At 40.3% G+C, this 16,482-nt stretch overlaps 1 long non-coding RNA gene across 1 annotated transcript in view; it reads left to right on the top strand.

Moving 5' to 3' along the window:
* Positions 1 to 1,281: 1,281 nt before the first annotated feature.
* Positions 1,282 to 16,482, top strand: part of LOC130864652 (uncharacterized) — a 75,051-nt gene continuing 59,850 nt past the window's right edge. The window contains exons 1-2 of the long non-coding RNA XR_009055993.1: positions 1,282 to 1,459; positions 6,566 to 6,617. This is a non-coding gene — a long non-coding RNA (uncharacterized LOC130864652). The remainder of the gene's footprint in view (positions 1,460 to 6,565; positions 6,618 to 16,482) is intronic.

The following is a 16,482-nucleotide window of genomic DNA, read 5'->3' as shown; positions in this document are numbered from 1 at the left end:
GCTCCTGGACCCGATTCCCGGTCCAGGACTACGTCTACCATGATTCCTCTCGGCGGCCATTTTTCCTGTAGTCCGGTACCAGTCTGTGACGGACTCGTTCTCCCAGGATCCCCGGGCTTCCAGCCCGGGTCCGTCCTTCCTTCCTTCCTTCCTTCCTTCCTTCCTTCCTTCCTTCCTTCCTTCCTTCCTTCCTTCCTTCCTTCCTTCATTCCTGCTTTCCCGCCGCTCCTGCCACACTGGGAGCCAGCTCCCAGCACGCGGGAGTAGCAGAGAAAGGAGAAAAAAGAAGAAAAACTGCCGCCGCCGCCGCTGCCTCCAGCCATCGCCGCTGCCTCCAGCCTTCGCTTGTGGAGCCGCGATTGCTGCGGGTGGGGAAGGAGCGCTCCACTAGGCTTCCCGCCAGAACCGGGGTGGGCGGGCGAACAGAGGGCGCGAGAAGGGAGTGGGGAGGGAGCAAGCCATCAGCGCGGCTTCCCTCCTGCAGTGGCGGCCAGAGGACACAGGACACTCGGCAGGGCCCCGGACTCTGGACAGAGTCCGCCCGGCCCAGATGCTGACCCTACGTCTCCCCTGTGCCCTATGTAGGCCCCTGACTGGACTCAAGATGCCCCCGCACCCCGAGATCCCTCGCTGGAGACTGCAGTAAGATTCCCAGAGGGCCACAGTGTCCACAGACTCTGCCCAGAAGGCGACGAGGACTCCACCGGGGGCCTGGGCCATGTCCAGAGAGGCTTCAGGCACGTGCTGATGGTGCTGGGTGGGGGGCAAAGCCCATGCCCACAGTGTCCTGGTCGCCCCTGTGCAGACACAGGACACTCAGGAGTCCTCCAGACTCTGCACAGACAGACCAGAGTCTGCCAGGCCCCTCTGCCCGTCCCAGACGCTGACCCCACGTCTCCCCCGTGCCCTCCGCAGGCCCCTGACTGAACTCAGGATGCCCCCGGACCCCGGGATGCCGCGCTGGAGGCTGCAGGAAGATTCCCAGAGGGCCACATAGGGCACAGAGGGCCACAGTGCGCCCCAGTGTCCACAGACTCTACCCAGACAGCGACCATTACTCCACCGGGGGCCTGTGCCATGCCCAGAGAGTCTTCAGGTACGTGCTGATGGTGCTGGGGGGGGGGGGCAGATCCCATGCCCATGGTGTCCTGGTCGCCCCTGTGCAGACACAGGACACTCAGGAGGCCTCTAGACTCTGCACAGACAGAGACCAGAGCCCGCCAGGCCCCTCTGCCCGTCCCAGAAGCTGACCCCATGTCTCCCCCGTGCCCTCCGCAGGCCCCTGACTGGACTCAGGACGCCCCCGGACCCCGGGATGCCTCGCTGGAGGCTGCAGGAAGATTCCCAGAGGGCCACATAGGGCACAGAGGGCCACAGCGCGCCCCAGTGTCCACAGATTCTGCCCAGACAGCGACCAGGACTCCACCGGGGGCCTGGGCCGTGCCCAGAGAGGCTTCAGGTATGTGCTGATGGTGCTGCGGGGTTGGGGGGGACACACCAGAGCCCATGCCCACAGTGTCCTGGATGGCCGTGGGGAGTGGAAGGGGAGACTCTGCAAGCCTGGATATTATGCTTGTAATACCACAGTCCAGTGTACAAACAGAGTCATGCTCTTGGTGTGCAGTGACAAGAGAGATTTGAAAATTGATGGTGTGGTTTCTAGAATTTTTGAATATTGCATTCACTTTCAAGTTTGTCTTATAAATGTTTCAAAGCTGGTAGTATTATGGTGATGTTTATTGTCTTTTTAGCAATACATAATTATAATGCTTCTAACTTTTTGCTATCACCAGCCACAATGACATGATTCAGTGCTGTTTAGTGGAACAAAGTCATACAGTCTCTTATTAATGTCGTTCTTTCTCTCAGGGAAGGGACTACTCCATTTCAAATTTAGGATAGATAAGTGTTCTATTATAATTTTTTTATCATTTTAAAGCATCATTTATTGGTGTCATTTTTAGCATTTATTTAATTTAGATGCATTACTGGTATATTTTTCGATGTTTTCTAGTTTAAGAATTTCATTCCATTTTTTCTTAAGTTATGTTTGTTTATTTATATCAGTTTATAGCAGGGTTTCTTAACATTTGTGGTCACAGCTTCTTATGGGTGATCAAATGATCCTATCACAGGACTGGCCTAAGACCATCAGAAAGCACGGATATTTTATATTATAATTCATAACAGTAGCAAAAATATAGTTATGAAGTAGCAATGAAAATAAATTTTTAGTTGAGTTTCAACACATCAGGAGGAACTCTTTTAAATGGTCACAACATTAGGAAGATCGACAACAACTGGTTTATATCAGTGTCTCCTGTGACTCAGGCTTACCTCACAATATCTAATTGGGAATTGCTTTGAACACCTAATCCTGCCTCTGCAACCCAGTGCTGGAAAGATAGTCCTGCAACTCCAACCAGGATGGACCTTGACTGGTCTGTGTAAAGGAGAAATAGATCAATGAATGAGTACACTCCAACTTCTCTAGATTTTATTGTGAATTTACAAGTGTAGTAGGACTGATGTAAGAATTTAGTTCACTGAGCAACTGTAAAGCAAACATAGTCACAATGGAAAAATGGATGGGCAGGAAAGAGTATGAAAGTTTTCCTGCTGGGACGGTAGTTGACATTAGCAATGAGTAGTGACACACCACAAACTTTGCATTCAAGAATCTATATAAAAACATAATTAAACAGGTTGTTTCCTGATTCTCTTGTTTTGCTCTAAGGATCTGTTTGGAGGACCACAAGCCATGCTATGTTGAATCTATGAGCTACTGTCCTCAGACCAGGAAGAGCAGTTTGGCTGAGCTGTCAGAACTGCTTGGATAGGGATGAATCAGGAGTCAGACATGTTCTGTTGTTCTTTGTGGTGACCTGGGTAGTGGCTCTTGAACTCTGAGCTTTTTTGAGTGTGGTTGAGGCTCTGCCATCCTGGCATGGAAGACTATGAGCTTGTAATATTGTTTCCTGATGCTTTGTAATTGCGAATTTCTTTAAACAATGCTGGCTATATTTCAGGATTAGGCTTTGACTGGTCTATGAGAGCCAAAATAAACCAGCTAATGAGTGACCTCTTGTCTCTCTGACTTTTCCTGTGTGATTGTAGATAAAGACGCATCTGTGAATGAATTGAGTGCATAGACAAAGTTTGAAGCTGGTAGATTCACAGTACAGAAAAGGAGAGACAGGAGAACTTTCCTATTTCAACAGTAACTGAGATTAGCAATGTTTAACTATGTACTGATTGCCTAATTAGGAATTAGGTAATTAATTTTAGATGCTCCATAAATGTCCTGATGGTCATTTCTTGGTGTCCACAGAATAGGCAATGAAGAATCTTGACTGACCTTATTATGAAACCCAATTGCTATAGTTACAATAGTTCAAACAAAATAGATCATAGTTAAATGTTGTGTCCCTGCCTAACAGGACTGTTACTGGTTTTAGATATATACCCTGAGTTAAAAGATTTAGATATCTTTGATGTGCTTTATTACAAATCCCTAGATTATGGAGCCCATGGCCATAAATCCTGTTTCAACTTTTCAAAATAATTTCTTGAGATTATAACTATATCATATCCACATTTTCTTTTCTGTCCCCAAGCCCTACTATGACTCTCCAGTGCCTTCTAATTTATGGCCTTCTTTACTTTATCAATAGTTGTGAATGTGACCTGTGTTTGGCTGCAGGTTTTCTCAGGTATTATATGATGGGTTGGCTACACTGCACATTGAGTGTTTAATGGCATGTCCACACAAAGGACATCCCTGTGGTTTGGATGAGGAACAGGATATGCTCTCAGAACGTTGATGAAACCCGTACTAAAATACAAACTTTCTGGACAAAGGCCCTGCCTCCTGGTCTGTAAGGGCAGAACATAAAGTTCTGTTATATGTTAGTAATTTGCTCTCTGATCATCCATTATTGGAGCTGATAATATTCTGAGGCCCAGCAGGGTGGTATTAGCCAGTGATGGACTCTGCGAAGGCTTAGTAAGCAGGAATAATAATGTGTGCTAGCTTACAGGTGGTTCTTTTCATGATTCTTCGCTGCTTTTCTTGTAATGACTTGTATGGAAGACCACAATCTATGCCATGGTGAGTGTAGGGTGTTCATATAAGGTCTGTTGAGCTGGCATATCTGCTGACATTTGGATGGAACATGAGCCAGGCTATGTTTCTGTTGTTCTGCGTAGTGACCTGGCCAGTGGTCCTTGTCCTCTGAGCCTCTGTGAGTATGGATTTTCTGGGAAGAGGGAGACTCTGCAGCTCTCGTATGGTAGAATATTATGCTTGTAATATCATTTTAGAGTCTACACACAGGGTCATGCTTTTGGTGTGCAGTGGGAAGATAGATTGGAAAACCAATGATATGTTTTCTAAAATTTTTGAATATTGCATTCCACTTTCAAGTTTTTCTTATAAATGTCTCAAATATTTTAAAAGGTGGTAGAACTATAGTGGTGTTGATTGTCTTTTTGCAATACATGATTAGAATGCTTCTAACTTTCTGCTCTCACCAGCCACAATGATATGATTCAGTGATCTTTAGTTCTAGTTGACAAAAGGAACTACCAAAGTTTCTCAGGTGTTCATGTTATTGGGCAGGTAGATAGTGCAGAATCTGTATCTTGTGATATAATCCTTGTGACAGGAAGCAGATATTAAATTATTTTTCATAATTATTTTTTAATAACTTCATTGATCACTCTGAGTGTTTCCACTATGACTGTAGCTTTGTAATCAACTTTTCTGTTATAAATTTTTTGAAATCGTCATTGAAATATATTCATTATATGCTTCCAATTTACTATACACAGCATAATGTTCCCAAGAATTGGTTATTTGCTTCTTCATTTACTGAGGTTTTGTTTTTCTTGTTGCTGTTAATCTATGAAAGATTTTGGTTTATTGGCTAAAATGTCTTTGTAGGTGGTTCCTCATATATTCTGAATTCCAATACCAACATTCAAGTTTAGAGGCTCACAAATATCTATTATTCCATATCCTGTATACGTGCAGAGAACATTCATTCTCATGTGCAAAGATTTGTAAAAAATAGCAATAAACTTGTTTTCAAAAGTGCCTGTACACAGGCAGTGGTGGTGCATGCCTTTAATCCTATCACTCAGAACACAAAGGCAGGCCAACCTGGTCTACAAGAGCTAGTTCCATGGCAGGCTCCAAAGCTACAGAGAAACCCTCTCTCAACCCCCCCCCCACCAAAAGCTTGTGAAACAATTTTCAACAGAGTTGCTTTAGGTATATATTGATTCTTTAAAAGTCTTTTATCTTGTATTTTGTTCTTTTAATTAATTAATTTTTTTCATTCAGAAATTTACACTTTCTCCTCTCCTCCCATTCCCTACCCACTCCGCCATTCCCCCTCTTCCCTCCCCTGCCTAACATGACTGTTATTTTACTTGTTTTACATATACACTCTCAGATAAAAGGGCTGGCCAGTTCTGGTTAATTTGGCAGGGCAGAAATTCCAATGTGCATGTCCCCCTCATGTTACATAATGGCCCTCATGTGTATAACTGCATCCACAGAAAGCCTTACAAACCTTTGCAAAAAATACAGGTAAGCATCTTTTCTTGGTAGCAGCAATTTCTTGGCTCTGTGTCTTATAGGCAAGCAAGTGCTCTCATCTAAGAGAGGCTTCCTGACTCTGCTTTAGCTGCGAAATTCTGCAGCTCTTTAAGAGGTCCTGCCAGGAAACACTTAAACAGTGTTGATGAAAAGCTGAACGCATGCTTTTCTGGTTTCCGTGTTAGCAGCAAAAAAGTTAAGCAGTTTTAAAATGGCTGCTTTCTTTGAGTTTCTGCCATGGCAAACTCTTATTCTTTCAGGCAGGCAGTCTGAATATGAAAGCACTTGAGTATGGTCTGTGAGCAGAATACTGCAGTTTGCTTTCTGGCTGTTACCTTGAAACACTGTAGAGTTGAGGCAATGAACAGGGCTTTGGCCTGTACCTCAGCCTCAAGGCTGGAATCACATAAAGCTAAGGAATGGGCTCGATCCATCTGTCAAAGCCATGGCTTTAATCTCCATAAAGACTCATGTGGTTAGAAAAAGATATACAATAAAGAGAGATTCAAATATGAAGAAAACTTCTAAATGGTTTAAAGTATATTTAAAACATATGCAGAGTAAAGGTTAAAGTTCTTAAAGTGGAAATACAGAGTATTTGGGTGTGTTGGTACACACCTTTAATCCCAATACTTGGGAGCCAGAGGTAGATTGACCTCTGATACTTCAGGACACACGTTTAATTCCAATGTGTGGGAGGCAGGGATGGACAGGTCTCTGTGAGTTCAAGGACAGCCTGGTCAACAGATTTCTTCCAGTTCAAAGATGAATAGAACCTGTCTCAAAAAGAAAAAGTAAATATAAAAAAAAAGAGGTTAAGTAAAGTCACATAGAGATGGATTATATACAGAGAATATTGATACTGTATGTTATTATGCTCTCTTTGAATTGTTTTAATGCTGGCCCTTCATGTTACAAAACATCATTACAAATAATATGGTTTCTTTGTGATTATTTCAGGTCTCAGCAGCTGGGATCAAAGAAGCAGCCACCCATCCATTCCTTAGAGAAGGTAAGGCACATTGCTTTGTGGAAGGTCCAAAGCCTTCTCTACTGTATCTAGTCTTATATGTAAGTTCTAATTTTTAGGGCGTTCTATTATTTATTGTTGCTCTCAGTGTCTATGCTACTGGTGTTATATTTAAAAAGTGGTCTCTTGTCCCCATGCATTGAAGGCTACTTCCCACTATCTCTTTTATCAGGTTTACAGTAGTCAGATTTATATTGAGGTCTCTAATCCTTTTGGACTTAAGTTCTGTGCATGGGGATAGATATGGATCTATTTTTATTCTTCCACCTGTTGCCATCCAGTTATGCCAACACTATTTTTTGAAGATGCTTTTATCCCCATTGTGTAATTTTAGCGTCTTTGACAAAAATCAGGTGTTCATAGGTTTGTGATTTAGTATCTGGGTCTTTGATTTTATTTCAATGTTCAACGTCTCTGTTTTTATGCCAATACCAAGCTGTTTTCATTAGTGTAGCTTTGTAATTGATGTTGATGGATTGTGATGCCTCTGGAAGTTCCATTCTCATACCGGATTTTTTTTGGTATCCTGGGTTTTTAGTTTTTCTGCATTAAGTTGATTATTGTTCTCTAAATGTCCATGATGAATCTTGTTGTTATTTTGATGTGAATTGCTTCTAATCTATAGAATGCTTTTGGTAAGATTGACATTTTTATTATTGTAATCCTATCTATCCAAGTACATGGGAGATCTTTCCATTTCCTGGTGTTTTCTTCAATTTCTTTCTACAAAAAATTAAATTTCATTTCATAAAGGTCCTTAAATTATTTGGTTAGTGGTACCCCAAGATATTTTATTTAATTTGTGGCTATTTTGAAAGGTAATGTTTCTCTGATTTCTTTCTCAGCTCCTTTATCATTTGTATATAGGAGGCCTACTGTTTTTTTTTTTTTTTTGATTTTATCTTGTATCTATCCTGCCACATTATCGTAGGTATTTATCACCTGTAGAAGTTCCCCTGTAGTGTTTTTAAGGTCACTTATAAATACTATCATATTGTCTGCAAATAACAAATTTCCAATTTGAATCCCCTTGATTCCTTTTTTTGTTTTTATATTGCTCTAGGTAGAACTTCAAGAACAATGTATAATAGATATGGAGGTGTAGTGGACAGCCTCATCTTCTTCCTGATTTTAGGGGAATCACTTTTTCTCCACATTTAATTAGATGCTGGCTGTCAGTTTGATGTATATTGCTTTAATTATGTTTAGATATATTCCTTGTATCCCTGTTGTCTCCAAGATGTTTGTCATGAATAGGTATTATGTTTTGTCAAATGCGTATCTAATGAGTTGGTTATAGGTATTTTTTCTTTCAGTTTATTTATATGATGGATTACATAGATTTTTTTTATGTTGTACCATCCCTGCATCTCTGGGATGAAGCTGACTTGATCATGGTGTATTTTTTGATGTGTTCTTGGATTCTGTGTTATGCATTTTGTTGAGTATTTTTGCATCTTTGTTCATAAGTGTGATTAGTTTGTAATTCTCTTTCTTGTTTGAGTCTTTGTGGTTTTGGTATCATGTTAACTGTAGTCTCATAAAAAGAGTTTGGCAATGTTCCTTCTGGTTCTATTATGGTGAACACTTTGAGGATAATAGGAAGTTGGTATAGAATGCTGCATTAAAACCATTTTTCCCTGGGATATTTTTGTTTGTGAGGCTTTTCATGATAGCTTCTATTTCCTTACAGTTTAAACATCTATTTAAATTGCTTACCTGTTCTTGATTTAATTTTGTTATATGGTACTTATCCATCCAGAAAATTGTCCATTTCTTTTATGTTTTCTAATTTTGTGGAGTACAATTTTTTGTAGTATTATGTAAGGATTATCTGGATTTCCTTAGTGTATGTTGTTATGTTCCCCTTTTTATTCGATTGTGTTATTTTTGATTTTCTTTCATTGCTTTTTTATTAGTTCGGATAAGGGTTCGTCTATCTTGTTGATTTTTCTCAATGAACCTGCTCTTTGTCTCATTGATTCTTTGTATTTTGTAAATTGTTTCTATGTAATTTATTTCAGTCCTCAATTTGATTGTTTTCTGTCTTCTGCTCCTTCTGGTCATGTTTGCTTTTTTGTTCTAGTGCTTTCATATGTGGTGTTAAGTCACTTTCGTGAGCTTTCTGTATGTGCTACGAGCTTTCCTCTTAGTACTCCTTTCATATTGTCCCATAGGTTTGGGTACATTGTTAATTTTAGGAAGTCTTTAATTCATTTCTATCTTGACCCATGGGTGGTACAGTAGGTTACTGTTCAATTTCCATGATTTTTTAGCATTTCTTATAGTATTGTTGTCTTATGTTCTAACTTTAAACTTTGGCGATCCACTAAGATACATAGGGTTACTCCAATTTTTTTGTATCTGTGGATGTTTGCTTTGTTCAGTATGTGCTTGATTGTCGAGGATGTTCCATGAGGTGTTGAGAAGAAGGTACATTCCTTTTAGTTTATGTGTAGTGTTCTGTACGTTTCTGTTAAGTCCATTTCATTCATGGCATCTGTTAGTTTCCTTATTTCTCTTAAGTTTCTGTCTGGTTGACCTGTCCATTGTGGACAGTGGAGTGTAGAAGTCTCCTACTCTTAGTGTGTGGATTTTGTTGTGTGTTTTAAGCTTTAGTAATGTTTCTTTTACCTATGTGAGTGCTCTTGTATTAGATGCATAGATGTTAAGGATTGAGATTTTATTTTGATAGATTCATCTTTCTATGAGTCTAAAGTGTCCTCCTGCTAATTTTAGTTTGAAATTTAATGTTAGATAATATGATAGATACACCTGCTTGTCTGTTAGGTCCATTTGATTGGAAAACCTTTTCCCAACCCTTTACTCTGAAGTAATGTCTGTCTTTGAGGTTGAGGTGTGTTTCTTGTATACAACAGAAGTCTGGATCTTGTTTTCCTATCCATTCTCTTAGCCTGTGTCTCTTTATAGGTGGATTCAGTTCATTCATATTTAGAGTTATTGTGAGAGTACTTTTTTGATCTTGTCTATTTTAAGCTTCTCCTTTTGTATGAATATTTTTCTTTAAATTGGGAAAGTTTTCTTGTATGATTTTGTTGAATATAGTTTCTTTGTCTTTGAGCTGGAGTTGTTCTTCTTCCATTCCTATTATTCTTAGGTTTTGTATTTTTATGTTTTTGCTGATTTCACGGATGTTTTGTGTTAAGAATTAGTTACATTTAATGTTTTCTTTGACTGATGAATTTATTTTATCTATCTGTTTTCAACTCCTGATATTCTCTCTTCCATCTCTTTTATTATGGTGTTTTATACCTCCCTCTGTATAATTTCTGTTCATTTATCTAGATTTTCCTTCTCTCCCTATCATTCTTAGTTTTTTTTTTATGTTTTCCCAGATTTCCTGGATGTTTTGTGTTAAGAATTTGTTAGATATAATGTTTTCATTGGCTGATGAATTTATTTCATATATCTTCAACCCCTGATATTCTCTCGTCCATCTTTTCTATTCTGTTGGTCCAATTCTTCCAGTGGCTGTCTGTAGAATAGAATATTTTATTAAACTACAAATTAGGGTCTTATCTCACCATAGTGTGGAAGGACAAACCTGGAGGACTTTTGCTCTCTGAGATATTTGATCTCTGTTCACCCAGTAGGTTAACTGGTAATGTCTTGAAGCCCAGATGGGTGACCCTAGGTAATGAAGGACTTGACTTGCTAATCAGTATCACCGGTACCTTATTGGCTTTTTTTTAAAGGATTCCCTTTTTCTGCTGTAGGGATCACCAGGAAGTTCAGGTTGGCTGGGTTATTAGCTGCTTATAAACCAATGGACCATGAGCCAGAGATGTTCTGTTAGTTTGTGTGGTGACCTTGTTAGTAGCCCTTGTCCTCTGATCTTTGTTGAGTTTGAATTCCCTGGGCGAGGGTGAGGCTTTGCCATACTAGCATGGGAGACCATGAACTTATAATGTTGTTTCCTCATGCTATGTAATTGAAAATTGCTTTAAACACTGCTGTCCAGTGCTGGTTAGGTAGTCCTGCAACTCCTTCATGACGGGACCTTGTTGGTTTTTTGAGAAGGAAAAATAGATCAGCTAATGATTGACCTCCAGTATCTCAGTCTTTTATTGTTTATCATAAATGAAGATTGATCTGTGCAAGAACTGAGTACTTAGGTTCAGCTTGAAGCTGGTAGTAGATTCACAGTGCAGAAAGGGAGAGACAGGACATTGGTGGAGAAGGTTCCTACTTCAGCAGTAGTTGAGATTGGCAGTGATTAGCTATGTAATAATTATCTACTTAGTAATTAGGTAATCAATTTTAGATGCTCCATAAATGTCCCAGGTGGTCATTTCTTGTCCACATGCCAGTATAATCCAGAATCTGGGTAAAAAACTGATCTTGTCTTAAAGCCAAATTGCTATAGTTACAGTAGTTCAACCAAAATCTATCTGAGTAAAATGTGGCCCTGCCTAACAGGACTGTTATCACTGGTTTTAAATATACACTTTTAGACAAAATGTTTTAAGAAATCTTTGATATTCTATAATATAAATCCCTCTTTACTGAAGCACATGACCATCCATCCTGTTTCAACTTTTCAAAATAATTTTTTTAGATTATAACATCCATTTTCTCTTTCCTCTTTAAATATTGGAACTGTTTTATGTTTATTAGTGATGATTCATTCATGTCTACAGTAAGCAGAAAACAAGTCCTGAAATAAATGAAAATGAAAGGTAGTTACAGGTGGCAACCAATTACTAGGATAAGCAGGGATTTTCAAGGAGTTTATTACTGTTATAGAGAAGGCCCTTGCCATGGAATGGAAGCCTAGCAAGATGCTCTAGGAGTAAGACTCCATCCACTTAAACCTTCCATTTATGTAATTAGTAAGCAAGATGATTCCTAGTCCTAGGAAGCAACTTCTATACAAAACCTTCTATGCCTGTGGTCCAAGTTATTGTCTTTCAATTAAGAAGTTAAACTTTTCAGGACCACTCATCATCTGCTGGTCCTGGAAACCAGAAAAAAATCAAAATTTAAGGTACTATGTTCTGAGTTTGTGGTTACAACTCAGCATTCATTCTTACTGGCATCCATGATTGGCAGAGTCAGAAACCCAGTGAAGAGATTGTGAGAGTTCATGCCATGAAGCTGTGAGTATAAAACCTGTTGTTGTTTTTTCTTTTAGTGGGGCCTCCACCCGACTCTAAAAAAATGACATACACAGAGCCAAACTCGGAGATTTGTGGTCTCTCCTTGGTTTTCTGAACTTCTGCATTTTTAACATTCATGTTTACGATTCGTCTGTAGTTAATTTTGTGGGTCTTGTAAAAGGTTTCCTGTGTAGAATAGCACTCCACTGCTAAACTGTGATGTAGAAGAGTATAATTGATAATAGAATTGATGGTATAAGGATGTACCAGTTCTTAGGAGACATTAAATCACACAAAGAGTTAGGTTGTGAGCTTAGGCCCCAATCCTTAGCATCTATCCCAGCCACCAGGCCTGGTGTGGACTTCAAATCCCATCATGCCAGTTTCTGACCCCTCCCTGGGGGTGGTGCTGGCACCCCTACACAGGGTACTTAAGTCATCCCCTCCCCAAAGAGAAACACGTGGTCTTCCTCTTTTCCTCCTGCTTGTTGCTTTCCTGGAGCTTCCTGTTTCCTTCTTGGGGCCACCTGATAGCACAAATCTCCCTTTAAGCCAGGATATTTCTAAATTGGCATGGTTTTGATTTTGCTTGATTGGCAATTTTTGCATAGTCAGAGAGCTCACTTTGGAAATATTTCTAACATTTGGAGTTTCCTACCTAGCTAGGACAGGTCCTTTCCACGTGGAAGCCCTCGTGTTGAAAGGCCCCTAGTCTTCAGGTCCAGCTCTCCATGCCAATCTTAATAATTGCTTCTGTGCTACAGCGGCAGCGTCTTGGTGAGTTCCTTTTCTTGTTATGCTATACTGTTTGTGGGTATCCATTTGTACTTATTTATGTTGTTTTCGGATTTCCTTTTGAAATCATGTGCTCACACTGGGAATTCCAGTTAGGTTGCGGCCAATCCTGAGGGATCTGTTTTAGCTGAGGTGGACATCTGTTTGTATTGGGACGCTGGTCATTCAATCTCTGATATCACTTTTTTACCTAAGAGCCACTTTTGTCAAATCTCTGAAATGGACTTAGGTCACGTGGTTGTTCATATTTTCTAAATGGGCACGTACAGTTTAAGCCCAGGTCTGTTTTTGCCCCTGTAAGCCTCTTAAAAAAATAACTCTGGGTTATTCTGGGAAATGTGGTCTTTTAAATCAGGCGGGCCGATGCAGTACTCTCCACATGCATCTCCTCTTTGTCTAACTCTGGGTGCTTCTGGGAAATGTGGTCTTTTAGATCAGGCAGGCAGAAGCTCTACTCTGCACATGCGCGGCCCTTTTCTCAAACGCTGTGTGATTCTGGGAAATGTGGTCTTTCCAGGTTAGGCGCAACATATGGCCTCTATGCACAGTGGCCTTCTGTGAGATGTAGTGCCCCAGAAGAAAAACAGACATGACTTGCAGAGTGAGGATGCTTTGAAATGGACTTAGGCCACGTGGTTGTTCAAATTCTCTAAATGGGCACATATTGTTCAAGGCCAGGTCTGTTTTTGCCTCTGTAAGCCTCTTAAAAAAATCTATTAAATTGAGCCTGTCTGATACAAATGAGCAAAACTTACATATACACGGTTTTCTGTCCATAGTTTTTTGGTCTCTGTTCTCTCGGTCCACCCCCACCTTAGCCAGTGTCAGCACCATGCTTCCTGAGGCACTGGCCCCTCCCCTACCCCCTCAAGCCTACACTCCCTACCTCTTCCGCTCGAGCTACATTTGTTCCCTAGTCCTTTGCTTCTGTCCCAGCCACCATGCTTGGTCTCGACTTCAAATCCCAGCATGCCAGGTACTGACCCCTCCCTTGGTACTTAATTGATGTCCCAAAAGAGAAGCACGTGGTTTCCCTTTCCTCTTCCCTGGGTTTGCTGTCCACATGGCTTCCAGGTTTTCTCCTTGAGGCCACCCGAGAGCATAGATCTCCTATTAAACCTGGATACTTCTTAATTTTGATTTTTTTTATTTCTCTTGATTGTGAATTTTTGCTTCGTCAGAGAGCTCGTTCAGAAAATGTTCCTAACATTTGGAGGTTTCCTCCTTGCTAGGGCAGGTAATTTCCACGTGGCAGGCCTCGTGTTGAAAGGCCCCTAGTCTGCATTTTGAGCTCTCTACACCATGCTTAAAATTGGCTTCGTGGGTACAGTGGCTACATCTTGGTGAGTCCTTTTCTTGTCTATGCTATAGGGTTTGGGGGTCCCATTCGTACTTATTTTTGTCTTCTTATTTTCATTTGAAGTCGTGAGCTCATGTTGGGTATTTGAGTCAGGTTGTGGTCAATCTAGTGGGATCGGGGTTGGCTGAGGCAGATTTCTGTTTGTATCTGTACACTGGGCACTTACTAAAAAAAGCCAGGTCTGCTTTTGCCCCTGTAAGCCTCTTACAAAAAAAAATCTTTTAAATTGGGCTTGATTGGGAATTTTTCCTAACCCAAATTAGAATTTAAGTATTCTATTTTTCTAAATATTTATCTTAAATATTGTTCATATTTCCGATTTTTATAGCTTTGATTTAATTTTTTTTTTGAGTTTTGAGTTTCTCTGTCTTTGAACTCAGAGATCTGCCTGTGCCTGCCTCACAAATGCTGTGATTAAAGATGTACACCACCACTTTCCTACCATAAGTCATTATGTCACTGTGTAGTATTTTTTTATAATCTTATTGATCACTCTGAGTGTTGCTACTATGAATGTAGCTTTGTAATCAGCTTATCTGTTATAAATTTTTGTTAATTGTCATTGAATTTTATTAATTTTTTTCTGTAAATTTACTATACACAGCATAATTGTTTTTAGGTATCATGTTCCCAAAAATTAATTGTGTTTCTTTATTTACTTATTTTTATTTTTCTTGTTGCTGTTAATCTGTGAAATACTTTTTGTTTATTGGATACAATGTCTTTGCAGGTGGGTTTTGCTGATGCGTGGTTATCTGTTTTTTGAGTTTTGTGGGTTCTGCTAGCTTTCTTTGTTTGTGGTTTCCTTCTAGTACTTTCTGTAATGCTGGGTCTGTGGCTATGGGTAGTTTAATTGGGGTTTTGATATGGAATATCAAAGCACTTCTGACTTTCTTGGTTTCCATTGAGAAGTCTGGTGTAATTCTGATAGGTCTACCTTTCTATCTTACTTTACCTTTTCCCTCTGCAGCTCATAATATTCCGTCTATATTCTACAGCTTTGTGTTTTAATTATTATATGGCGATAGAACTTTATTTTGATACAGTCTATCTTGTGTTCTGTTCTCTTCTTCTATCTTTGTAGGTCTATATTTCTGTAAGTTTGGAAAGTTTTCTTGTATGATGTTGGTGAATGTGTTTCCAGTGTTTTTTACCTGGAGTTCTTCTCCTTCTTTCCCTATCATTCTTAGTTTTTGTCTTTTGATGTTTTCCCATATTTCCTGGATATTTTGTGTTAAGAATTTGTTATATTTAATGTTTTATTTTGCTGATGCATTTATTTCATATAGCTATCTTTAACCCCTGAGATTCTTCCATCTTTTCTATTCAGTTGGTCCAATTCTTCCAGTGGCTGTCTGAGTCTTCCTTAACTGTATGCTCTCTGTTTCAGACAGCCACTGAGGTCTCCTTTAGCCTGCTCTCTTGCTCTGTTCTCCTGGGTTGCTCTCCCAGCTTGTGCTTTATAGTTCCCCTCTTGGTCCTCTTAGCATGAATCTCTCCTGCTGGCTGTCTAGGTAACCCAAATCAGGTTGTGAGGACCATGGCTGGGTCGCTGTACACTCACCTCTTGGTCCTCTCAGTATTGTATTTCAGTACCACTGAGGTTGCAGGATCTTTGAATTTGGGTGCAGGATGGTGTTTGTTGCTTGTGTGGGTCCAGTGGATGGATTGGAGTGGGTATTCTTTTGGCTAGAGAAACTGAGTCATTCAAGGTAGAGGTCCACGGTTTTGCCTCACTATGGTTGGCCTAGAAAGATTGTTGTCGCAGGGCGGTGGTGGCGCACGCCTTTAATCCCAGCACTTGGGAGGCAGAGGCAGGTGAATCTCTGTGAGTTCGAGACCAGCCTGGTCTACAAGAGCTAGAGCTAGTTCCAGCACAGGCTCCAAAGCCACAGATAAACCCTGTCTCGACAAATCAAAAAAAAAAAAAGAAAGAAAGTGTGGTGTCATACCCAGTGGCTTGTCACTCACCTCTTGTTTCTCTCAGCGGTTATATTTAGGGGCCCAAAACCTCCATAAAATGAGGGTAAATAACAAAGATAATCAGGATGGAGACTGACAGTAAAATACTTTAAAAGATGCTTGACCGTTTAACCAGAGTCAAAATAATGTTTTGATTAATAGACATCTATTGGAACCAATAAGCTCGCATGTCAGATGGACCCCAGGTTGAGTTTTTACTTCCTATTAAGTAAAGAAAAGGAACTTGCAGTCATATAGTCTGACTTCTTTGAATGGAATCATATTGTGCTTCCCTGATGCCTAGAAGATCTCTAGTTAGGAGTTTTGAATGATGGCGACCACATGACATCCAGATTGTGGTTAGATCCTGAGATTTGAACTGAAGTCACTGTAAGGCTAAGTTAATCAGATACTTACATGGAGCTGTCTTTGAAAGAATTGTTTGCTAAAGCCCAAGGCTCAAATGCCAAAGAGCAATGCATAGGGTTCACTTAAGTAGGTTGGCACCTTCTGTGCTCTGTATCCACTCTTCTATGGTGGTTCAGCCTCCTCCAGGTCTTCTATTATTTACTTTTTTGGCTCCTCATGTAACTGTCAGTGACAGTATCCT

This window comes from Chionomys nivalis, chromosome 22, assembly GCF_950005125.1.
Source record: "Chionomys nivalis chromosome 22, mChiNiv1.1, whole genome shotgun sequence".
NCBI lineage: Eukaryota > Metazoa > Chordata > Mammalia > Rodentia > Cricetidae > Chionomys > Chionomys nivalis.
The sequence above is the reverse complement of the archived record's forward strand: the minus strand, read 5'-3'. Positions and strand labels throughout refer to the sequence as shown.